This window comes from Amia ocellicauda, chromosome 8 (assembly GCF_036373705.1).
Source record: "Amia ocellicauda isolate fAmiCal2 chromosome 8, fAmiCal2.hap1, whole genome shotgun sequence".
Classification (NCBI taxonomy): Eukaryota; Metazoa; Chordata; class Actinopteri; order Amiiformes; family Amiidae; genus Amia; species Amia ocellicauda.
Window position 1 is genome coordinate 23,831,528 of NC_089857.1, and position 10,770 is coordinate 23,842,297.

The 10,770-nt window shown below is 36.8% G+C and overlaps 1 protein-coding gene across 4 annotated transcripts in view; it reads right to left on the bottom strand.

The window, feature by feature from the left end:
* Positions 1 to 8,175, bottom strand: part of ptpn13 (protein tyrosine phosphatase non-receptor type 13) — a 114,478-nt gene extending 106,303 nt beyond the window's left edge. For all 4 annotated transcript variants that reach the window (XM_066710750.1, XM_066710749.1, XM_066710748.1 and 1 more), the window contains exon 1: positions 7,855 to 8,175. The gene's annotated coding sequence lies outside the window, so the exon portion shown is untranslated. The remainder of the gene's footprint in view (positions 1 to 7,854) is intronic.
* Positions 8,176 to 10,770: the final 2,595 nt, after the last annotated feature.

Below are 10,770 nucleotides of genomic sequence, written 5' to 3' on the forward strand. Positions count from 1 at the left end.
TCTTGTTGCCCTCCAAGACTACTGTTTGGGACAACTGCTTCAGTCACTAGTGTTAATGGGCCACCTTGGTTGGTTAATTACTATGACTATTAAAGATACAGCAATCCAATCCAGCTATAACGTAACCAGAGAGCATACTTCATTCCAACAAATAAGCATTGTTTTTGTTTGCAATTATTATATTCTTTACATTGAACTCCGTACTGTGAGGGCAGTATCAATTTAAGGGGTGGCAAGGAAACAATTCTGGAAATGTAGTCCAAGCTACAATGTATATAAATTGGATGAGGTCAAATACATGTTTTATGTTATTATTATACAACAATTAGTAGAATGACAACAATTTTACTAAAACCACCTTTGCTTTAAAATCAGGGAAACAATTAAGAGGATGTAAATTGAGAGGGGACCAAATCAGGTAGAACTTTGATGACCTACTACCTAGGCCATTTCATAAACATAAGGTCAGTCAGGTCTAAAATGTACCCTAACAATTTCTCCCAAAGGCAAACATATGTGCAAAATATTATCAAAATCACAGGAGTCAAGCATTTGAGTTTAATTTCCTATGGAATGAATCCCCGGTTTCCCCTAGAGGTATTACATGAAAATGGCCCAAACAGTGACCTGTACAAATCCTGAAGTGTACCAGGCAATGTTAATGTAAACAGCTTAAATGGATAACCCTGAAGATGTGGACACTCCAACGATTCAATACTGAAACTGTCAAAGTTATATTATCAGTAGTTCATGTTTACAGGAACAAGATAATAAGTTTATGATATTACTAATTTTGGTACATGTTCATTCTAACGCTTTCCATACTGATGTTCACATAACTAGTTATCTATCCACCACAAATGATCATTTAACACATTTTCAGTCAGTTTTTCACATGTACATCGATAACTGGTTGAAGTCTCCTTCAAATAAAATATAATTCTTGTTTACATATTCTTAATCTCACTTTGTTCTACAGAACAGATTATATAAATAGGGCTCTGGAAACATCACTATTTTTCACAAAAATAAACAAAAAAGGTCAAGGAGAAAACTAATTTCACAGTAGTATTTATTTTCAAAATTAAACATAATAAACATTATGATGTCATTTACATAATAGCCTATCTGTTAATAGTTAGAAATAGTTATCAGCCTGATACCAAAAGCATGTTCATATGGAAACATTTAAACATGCATCCTGGCAAGTGAATCCTTCTAAATCAGGGGTTCCCAATGTCTGGTGACGGAGGGACAGTTTCCGGAGGTTGCGTGGGATGGGGGGAGGCCACAACAGAAAATTAACCACAGATGAAAATGAAATATGTCCCAAATCATACCTTTTAATTTCCTTTACATTTCTGTCAGGGAACATATATGAACTGTAATTGTTGTTTTATTATTTTCCCTCCAAACCACACGTGCAATTTGTAACAGAAAATGTACAAATATAGTAAAGGTTCAGAAAAGGGGTGGGTTGAAGTTGGCTTTGGGGGGCCACACAAAACATCCTCGAGAGCAGCATTTGGCCCCCGGGCCGCACTTAAGTCCTGTCCTAAATGAACATTTTTAAATGTGATGAACAATTGCTATTTTTTTTAAAGGTACATTTGGAATGTTGTCAGCATATAAATGTTAAACTTTAATTGATAAACTAAAAGATTAAAAAATTAGCACCAGAAGATTAATTAGGCCTATACATTACAGGCATAATCCTTCAAATCTTAAAAATGAGAAATGTTGGCAATGATATTGCAGTAAAATAAAAGTTTTTATCAACCATAAATGTACTACAGTATATAGTTTAATGTCAAAAAAGAACAGAAAAAGCTGAATGTGTGTTCACGTGTCCTGCTCAGGCAACATCCATGGTCAAAGACATAACATAGTTGCAGTGAGTTCACTATGATTCTGGGAAGAGAATTCCATCCACTGGACTAAGCTTCTCACTCAATACACACCATACCATTTTTAATTAGCCAAATTATATATAACATACCAAAATATTTATAAGTCATGGAAATATTTGACTTTTTTCAGAAAATTACAGTTTGCAATTCAGACTCAAAAATATAGATAGATATTGGACAAGGGCATCTGCTAAGAAATAAGAAGAAAAATAAGAAGCCTAGATTATTTGTATTATCTCGCATTTTTCTGCAACATTTGTGGGTTACATGACTTATGAACAACAGCAAAGTAGTGATTCAGATCTTTTGCAAAGTTCAGGTAAATCCAAGTACATTTTCAGAGTTCTATATTACAGGATCTTCCAAGATTAGAAATGTCAAGTTTAGCTAACTACTGCAGTACCAGCACTCATCCTTAACCTCACCCACCCATTCTTCTAATTGAGATGTTGCTATGGGGACCATTAAAAATAGTGCTTGGCTTTATTAATCCATGTTTTCACCAACTGCAGTAACTTTTCCCTTCTGCAAGCACAATGCAGTTTTGAGTGTAATCACAAATACAGAAAGATCAAACAGAAAGGAAGAAAAAACATTGTACAATATCCATACTATACATTTCTTCCATTGCCTTTTGTGGTGCTTTTGCCAAAAAAAAGGAGACAAAATATTAAGGTGTACAATTAAACCTGGAATAGTATCAGGCAGTTTTTAAATAGATGTAGTGCATAGCAGGTGATAAGGGTTGTCATGTTTACATTTTTGTTTGCATCTACCCCCCCCCCACCACACGTAGTAATAGCTCTACCTGCAAATACTAGCCTATACATTTAAGCAGCTAGAAAAATAACGATGTGGCTGAAAGATCCTTTGACATAATGATTAAATATACTCACTAGTAAGATTCTTAGTTACAAAATTAGTTTGTGTCTTAATAAAGGTGTTACATGTATTTTCCACAACAAAATTAATAAAACTAATACAATAAATCAATTTTATGTAAGAAATGTTTTCTATAACAATCTGAATCACTCTATATACAATAGACATAATAGTCTGCTTTAAATTCAAGTCAATTTTATTGCTGATTAAAAGTATTTAAAAAGTAATAACTTGTATGCTTTTAAGTGTTTATTTTAATGTGACAGGAGATTTCTACAGAGCAGAAGACAAATCTGCACACAGCTTGTAATTCCAAAACATGCTACGTGTTCAGATTATTCCTATTTCTGGTAATAAGTGCTGAATTCCTTTAAGGTGACTAGATTTCAACATTAGCAACAACACACAAAAGGTGTGATTTGTTACAGCTCGTTAGAATGAGCATTTACTTGGGCAATAGAAGATGCATTCTTAGTGTGACCCTTCTTGAATTTCAGTGTACAAAATTCAGCTTTGTTCATATTTTTGGTTGCCCTCAAAATATTTAATGAGTTGGGCCTCATTCATTTATATGCTCCTGCTGCCTATATTATTTACTGCTATCATATTAAGTAAATTATTCCCAATATGATGTAGTTTGGAAGACCCTAAACTCTGTAATGTAACTTGCCACTCAGTGGGAACAGATGCCCTAAATCTAACGGATGTGTTCAATAATGCCCTGCCTATCCAGTAGATTTTACAGTGAAACATTTTAAATTAAATGTTTTTTTATTTAAAATCAGGTGATTTAATTAAGATAGCCATATGTAAAGACCTTGAAATCACACACAACACCATTCTGTATTACCTGCAGAGGAAATTATGACCATGTAAGCATGAGGGGATTACAAACCAGGTTGAAGACTTGATTCTCATAGGCAGGAAGGACTAAAATGTACATTGAAACCATTTAATCCAAAGGTAAACGTATGAAATATATATATATATATATTGATTTCATATGGAATTAGCCTAATCAATTTTGCAAGGATGGCCTCGCCAGTAGCGCTAACGTTATTATCTGAATACTCATGTTTTAATGTTATGATGACTTTTGTGCTGCTGTGCTGTACTCTGGGACCAGGAGGAAGACAGACAAGAAGTCTGTCCCAATGTAACTGAGGTCAGCAATGGACATGTTAGTTGGACACATGGGAAAGAAGTATTTTGCTACCGTTATCCTGTGTTAATTGGAGAAATACTTAACACCAGGACTCCTCTTCATAAAGCAGTAAATTGTCCAACAAATACACAAATGTAAATAAATTATGCCTCCGATAGGTAGAGTACATGGTGTGGATACACATTTATCTCGGGTAGTTTGACACCACAGCATTTTTTATTTTCTTAAAAGCTGTGCCACACGAAGTATATTAGGCAGTAGATCTGGTTAAATAAATATCAACTGGAAAAAAAAAATGAAGGTACACTAGTAATGATTGAGTGCAATTGCAAACAAAACACAAAATATAGAAGTGGTACTGACACAGCCAAATCAACAGACTTCTACGTATTGTATTGTAATGGCAAGGCAATCAACATTTCTGTGGGACTTTGTGTAGGGCTCACAGGGGGGCAGACTCAAATCAGGTGGCTGTGATTGGAGTTTGATAGAAGGCAAATGAGGAGTATACGTGTGATGACAACAAACATGCGTCCCTCTGCTGCAGTATGATGCATTGCGATTGTTTCTTTTAATGTATTTTAGCATTATAATTCTCAAACGTATTGATTGATGAAATGTGATTCATACATTTTACTGCACTTAAGCAAAATTACAATATTGAAATTAGTTTTTAATTGTATGATGGACTTTTCTTTTTGTTGTGACATGCTTTGGAATTGTCTATACAATTAGGATTGATTGATTTTATTTGAATGAGGATTAAAGATTCTCATTGTGCAAAATAAAAAGGGACATATTCCAAACATGACTGACCTGTTGAAATGCTATTACTATTGCTTTTTAGATCTGTACATTTACAAAAAATATATAATCTGTCAGCAAAAATTTAATGAGGGATAAAAAGAATCTGCATATTTATAACCTTTTGGTCAGATTTTTCTTGTTGCCTCACTTTGTTCAGCTTTATATTGAGCCGCAGAAGTCCCATTAGCAGACAAGAGCTCACATGCTCTCCAGACAACAGAGGGATGAGGGGGGTTCAAAGTGGGGGGAGGTCAGTGCTAACCTCCCCTCACTGTGAACCCCCTTCATCCCTCTGCTAACTTAGCAGTGGATGCAGGAGGTGAGAGGGTGGCTTATTTTGTATTGTTGGTATGTTAGCTTAATAATTACAACAAAATAAAACTAAATATTGTTTTAAAAAGTTGCTTTAAAAAGTTGCTGTGTAGGCCCTGTGTGTAGTATAAACTTTTACTTCCCTAACTAATCATTGGCACCCAGCGACATGTATATATATTAAACATACCAGACTATGGGACTCTAGCCAAAAAAGGTTCACCATCCCTATCTAGGGGTTTGATCTGACAAGCTTTTGGTCTACCAATCATTTAAAATGTGGGATATTTATAAATATAAACCCTGATCCACAAACCAGTCACATAATTACTAATTGTAAGAAAATAATTCTGCATACAGTCATGTCACAAACAGGAGGATCCCAAGAATGGGGGAATCTGAAATGGTGTGCATAGTTGGCCAGTGAGATACTGGAAGAAGTCATTAGGATATTGGCAAGAACATGGATATTCTCCTGAAGACTAAACAAGGTAATCACCTGATTTTTATTCTATAAAACACTTACATGCATGTAGGTTACAGAGACATCTGATAAGTATGCATAACAAACATAAAATTGGTATGCATTTTTATGTCTGGAAATATGCATTTCATTGTATCAAAGATACATATTTTCACTACAGTAACTGCATACTATGGGGGCTTGGGCCAACATATTCTGAACAACTGATGATCTTGTGAAACCAGCAAACAAAACAAGAACTACATTATGGCCAGAGATTTTAGTGCATATGGGAGACCAGCTGGCACAAGAACAAAGCTTTGTCCTAAATCTGGACCAGTGGCCACAGCATTTAAGCTAATCATGCATGGAATATTGAGTAATTAGAGAAGTTGTAGTTCAGATCATGCCTGAAAGAAGTAAACAATAGCTTCACAAAATTGTCTGAACAAATAAATGGAAGTTTGTATATAGTGTTTCTCATTAGCCCATGGAATACTGGCATTATTAATATTACTGTATTATTGTATGAAGCAATTTAATTAGTTTTGGTCATTTGCTTTCCTACTATGTTGTCTTTGTGAAATATGGAATAAACTTAATCTCAAAGTTGAAATCCAAATTGCCTTTTCCAGAACATAGTTTGACTACTCTTATATTATAACAGCTACTAAACAAGTTGTCTTAAAAGTGTAATGACAGTGCAGTGTGTTTTGCTTTTACTAGGAATGCTGCACAACAGGGGAGGGAACACATGATACCAAATATCATTTTAATATATATAGTGTGCATTTCTCTGAATAGACATGTTTATTTTTGAATACTTACATACTTTTAATAAACATGTTTCCACAACACTGCATTGATAAATTACAATCTAAAAATAAAAACTGCCTGCCTATTTCTATTTTATGAGACTTCATATTTTGAAATAGAATAAGAAAGTAATGTTGTTCAGAGAAACTATAAGGACACATAGCACTTCTAATACTTGTTGAGCAGTGTCTAGGATATCTTTTAAAGATGAATCAGTTCTTTCTTATCAATTGACCCTGGGATAGTCATTTGTGATCTCATCCAGAACTGCATCCATTGTTTTAGCCATCAGACTTTTCAATTACACATATGTAGGCTATATGTATGTGTATTTCCGCATATAGACTCTAAAACTAATTAATAGTTGTTTTTGTTTTGATTTGTTATTGTAATACAGTGATGCCAAACTGGAATGTAGAAATTGTGTGTGATCTGACCCTCACGTTCAAGATTTCACTGAAATGAATCACAGTAAGTCTGTGCCTGCACTTCTGCCAAAACAAGTTGCTTCGTTTCTGTTTTTTGCTGGTTGGTTCTTTTAGCCAAGTTTTTTTTTTTTTTTTTTTAATATATACAGTTTCTTAAAGTTGTAGCTTCATTCTATTTGTGGAATCTGCATGTTCTTCTTAGAATAAACAACCAAAAACAAAGCACTTACTTTTTAGTATTATTTTTAACTAAACCCAGTTAGTTATACGTGATTCGTAATCATACGCATTCATATTATATAAAAAAAGACATTTTAAATCTATGGGTTTCTGACTTTTGTTTGGAGCACTTTCGGTAACATAAAGTTTGATTATGAACATTAATGCCCTGTTTGGCGGAAACTTCCAAGGTTTTGATTACTTTCCAACGCAATGTGTTGTTCTTAATATTTCGGTCTCGGTGGCTGACAAACATTTAGTTAGACATCAACTGAATTTTCTGCTGATATATTAAAGTGTCCTGACAACTAGTTTCAGACTTTTCCCACATGCTTCAACGTTAAAGAGCTGCGATACAAACACAGCACGACTCAGCTGGAGTGTCGATTGCAGAATTCGCGGAATACCGTGTCTGTACGGGAACAGCCAACAACCCACGCACACGGGAAATCACAGCATTTACACATCTCACATTTAAGTTCATCCAATTACCAAGCGTATAAAATATACGAACCTAATCTCGATGCCTCTGTAAACGCATTGTGCTACGCAGGTTTGCTCAGCTCCACTACCCAGCCAGGCTCAAAATGATTGCAACATGAATGCGGATCTGCAGAAAGTCGCATTCCAGCCCAACTCGGAGGAGCCGCGCTGCTGCCACTGCCACCTCAACCCAGAACACCCCACCATCAGACCAGCCGATATATTCTACTATGCAATTTCACTTTCACGGCCCTAAAGTTTTAGTGGCGCTTTATTAGTTTAATGCTGTTGTAGACCGGACACGGGTTCGGTTCAGCTCAGGGAGGCGCTCATTTCAGCACTCGTGGTTAACACGCAAGAGCCGTTTACCTCGTACTGGGTCACAACACTCCCGCCGAGCTACAGCGCGGCTCCGGCTCCGGCTCCGGACAGCGCCAGCGGACGAGGCAGAGCAGCATCACCTCCGCACCGCAACATCTTGAAATGCGAGAGCCAGGCTGGCGACCGGGCAACAGGTTTATTCCTGGAAAAACAAACTCTCCGCTTAAATATCCACGGCTTCTCCAGACGTGCTCTTGTGCGCCGCGTCCACAGAAAATACGCCTATCGCCGAATGCCTCCCTCCGTGTGGCTCCTTTTCTTTTCTTTCCTCCTCTTCTTTCCTCCTCCTCTCCTCTCGGTGCGGTCCGACAGCCCGTCGTGCTGCGCGTCTCCGCCCGGTCACCTGACCCCGCTCTGGCCGCTCATTGGCTGAGCGCGGCGCCCCGTTTCTATAGAGACCTGCGCCGGGGAGCACGCAGCGCGAGCACAGCTCTCTGCGTGACTGCAGCAGCTTCGCATGCATTCTTCATTGAACTGTAAACAAGCATTAAACATTAAAGCATCTTTTGCAGTTACATGCATACTTTAATGCTGCAATAATTGTTTGAATGACCATTTGAAGTTAAGAGGAAACACTCATCGTCAAAACTCTGGTTGTCCTGCAGTTTCCAGTCATAATAACAATAATAATAAAAAATCCCCCAGTCCCCATCATAAGCCAGAAAGCTTTTGGTTTTCTAAAATGGGATGCAGGGTTTATTCTGTGTGGTTAAATGCTTTAAGGAGCTATAGAGATATTCTCAGATTGAATGAGGGAGTTACTGAGCCACATTCAATCACAATTTCCTCCAGGAAAGGAACACTGTTGAAAATCTTTCATTCACGTTAACTAATTAAATGTAAAGAGCGAAATGTCCTAATATCCAAAGAGAGAATGTCCCTAAATCCTGCCATCTTCTCCACTGTCCCCAACACCAGTGCACCATGGATTGAAAACTGATCTTGGGAGTATGCAAAATATTTGAAATTTGGTTTTCTTTCCAGACCAAGCTTACAATTCTCAGGGTATGGAAATAAGTCTCAGACAGCAGGAAGCACAGGTTGTTTTTTCTTGTGGGTTTTGGACTATGGAATTCTTTTGCAATTTAGACATTTTAAGTAATACAAAAAAATGCTAACAGAGACACAAAACTTACCTTTATTTGTAAACATACACAACAGGAGCTATGCTACCTTGATGCCTTATCGTTGGCCCTCTGATGAAATGCAAGCCTGGCTCTAATCAACAATATGGAAAATCCTGGATTGCAGCTGAAAGTTTTGTTAGTTGAGAAGTGAAAGGAACTCTTACCACAAATGTCCCCCCCCTCATAGTGACAGGGGAGTCTACACGTAGGTTGTGTAATCTATTCGACTGAACACAGGCAGTTAAAATGCCATGAAACTATTTGAAAGAGTAAGGATACAAACTGCCTTTACCTGCTAAATTCCAGTGGAGGGTTTCTCAAACTGGTCTATCTCAGTTTCCAGGTATAACTGGTTTAGTAATTCCTCACTTCCTCCATCTTATACGTCATGAAGTTGTGCTGCTAGTGGAGCAGGGCTGCTAGGCACAACCTTAAGATGTAGATGAGGTGAACCACTTTATGATGAGCAGTACTAAGTTAATGCATGGTATTTGTATCACCATGATTATTATTAAAGGTCACAAGACACTCTACAATGAATCATCTGGAAACAATATGTATATCAAACAAAGCATGATCTAAAACAGTGGCATAGCAGTGCCACCCCTGATCAAAATCATGTGTGAACCGGTCAGAAATATATCACCTCTAGAAAGAAAGATATGTCCAGTTGTAAAAACTATGTTCAACCATCCCCCAATGGAGAACGTGAGTGGTCCCACATCTGAACATTAACGCATGCATACACACACCAGCGCCAACACCCTGGAAAGAAATCACACTGCAACACTAATGTAGGAAGGTTGTACATAAACTCCTGTTGGAGAATCAGTGTATCGTTTGAATGGCTTTGGTGGGGAAACTCATGTATTTGTTCTCGCTTGATTATGTAGTGTGGACCTTCCTTTTCATAAGTCCAGTAGATGCTTCACTGCATTTTAAAAACCTTAATTTGCCTCACAGTGGTAGCAACAAGCTCCATCACGAATCATAAATAAATAAATAAATACATGCCTCAAATGCATTGCAAGAGTCATAGTGTAATTACAGCCTCTGGAGGTGAAGCTTTTAGTTGCAGTATACTATCACAAATAATAAACACATTAGCTTGTGACATATTTACTGATTATTGTATTTACAATATTAAGCACATAACAGACAAATATTTACTAACTTGTACACTTACAATCAGCATGTTGCCACAGGTAAGGTTAGGGGAGGTGAACACACAGACTCCAAGGCCCACCCCAAGTCACCTTGCTTTCATTTTCGTCAAATTAAAAAAGTATTTTTCATAACAGAATACTTGCTTGAATGTTTAAAATATTACAGACCACGTTTTGCATTCTGGAGCTCTAGATGTAGATAAGTAACATTTTTTTTTTCAGACAGTTTTTTCTCATATCACTGTGTAATCACTAATACCTGCAAATCACCTTTGCTGCCCAGTAACATTGTACACAGACAATTCATTTCAGTCATGCAAAATGTAAACAAGTTAAATTATTTACAAATGTAAGGTTCACCAATACAGCTCAAGGATCAACATGTTCTTGTTTGTATCCAGCAGCATTCCAGCATTCCAAGGTTTACCACTTAAAAGACTGTACTCCTTTATCTCTGCTGTTCTTTTGATTTACAGGTCAAGGGTAACAGAGACATTTTTTATTCTTACTGTATCACTACACTGTGGTCCCACACTACTTGCATGTATATGTTTATTTCACCAAATTCAAGTTTACTCTTTATTATGGTTTATACCAGTTTTGTACTATAT